Here is a 1,334-nt window from a genome sequence, read left to right on the forward strand (position 1 = left end):
CCAGCATCAGAGTCTTTTCCAGTGAGTCAACTCTTCGCATGAGGTGGCCAAAGTACTAGAGTTTCAGCTTTAGCATCATTCCTTCCAAAGAAATCCCAGGGCTGATCACCTTCAGAATGGACTGGTTGGATCTCCTTGCAGTCCAAGGGACTCTCAAGAGTCTTCTCCAACACCACAGTTCGGAAGCATCAATTCTTCGGTGCTCAGCCTTCTTCACAGTCCAGCTCTCACACCCATACATGACTTTGGAGCAAACCATGCTACACGGCTCTCTCCGCTATGCGGGGAGCTGAGGAACACTTGTGAGGCTCAGGGAGCGTTGCTGCCTTGGATGGGAGAGGGGCTGCAAGTCGTGACTGCAGAAGGCCGGGTGGATGAAGGGAAGGTGAGGTTTAGCATCTGCCCCTTGAATCAGAATACACTGCATATCACCTCTAGCTGAACGGTGAGGAAAGTCCTGCTCTTGCTTTTAACTCACTCCTTTTGACGTAAAGAACCCCCCACCCCATCCTGCCCCAAGACAGTCGGCCCCCTTCCGCCAGCCTCTGTGTAATTAACGTGGAGCCTGAGGTGCTGGCTAGTCTGGCTGATTAGTTTTTTTTATTAAAATAACGACGCCTTCCAGGCAATCAGGGGGAATTGCAGGAAACTCAGCAGTTTTCGCTGCTTATTTATGGTTACGTTGCACAGTGGACAGTCTCATTACTGTCTTTAAATGTCCAGGGTCACGTCCTTGGTGGTGAAATACTGCCTTCCTGGACGGCGGGGCGTGGCGAGCCGACTCCCTGGGGACTGTACAACCCTCTGGAAGTGATTACCATGTACTTTAAGAGGGCATTTGACAGTCTCATCTGGTGCCTGGGAGCCTCTTAGGGGCCCGAAGTCCAGGAGGACACACGAGGCGTGGGAGGGGCTGACCATAGACGGACGGGGCAGGGGTTCTGAGCTCGGGGTGGACCCCTCAGGGATCTTGGGGAAATGCAACCGGCCTGGGTCCCCACCAGGGAGCAGGACTCGGGGAGCTGGCCCTGCTCGGGGGAGGCCGGTGCCCGCAGTGCCCCTGACTGTGAATGTGGGGTGGGACCACCACATAGAGGGGGCGAGTATCGCTGGGACCCTTTCAGCATCTCCACAACCTCGCCTCCGACTGGGGCCCCTGGTGGGATCGATTCAGGATAAGACCCCAGCTTTCCTTTTGGAGTGAGCGCGGGTCAGGAGTGGTGTGTGGGGGACGTGGTTGGTCAGGGTTCTTCAGGGGAACGGCCCACTGGGGGTGACTTTCTAGGAAGAGGTTCACTGTGAGGGGTGGGCTCCAGTGGTGTGCAGGCGGAGAG

Source organism: Oryx dammah, unplaced genomic scaffold, assembly GCF_014754425.2.
Source record: "Oryx dammah isolate SB20612 unplaced genomic scaffold, SCBI_Odam_1.1 HiC_scaffold_16, whole genome shotgun sequence".
NCBI classification, from domain to species: Eukaryota; Metazoa; Chordata; class Mammalia; order Artiodactyla; family Bovidae; genus Oryx; species Oryx dammah.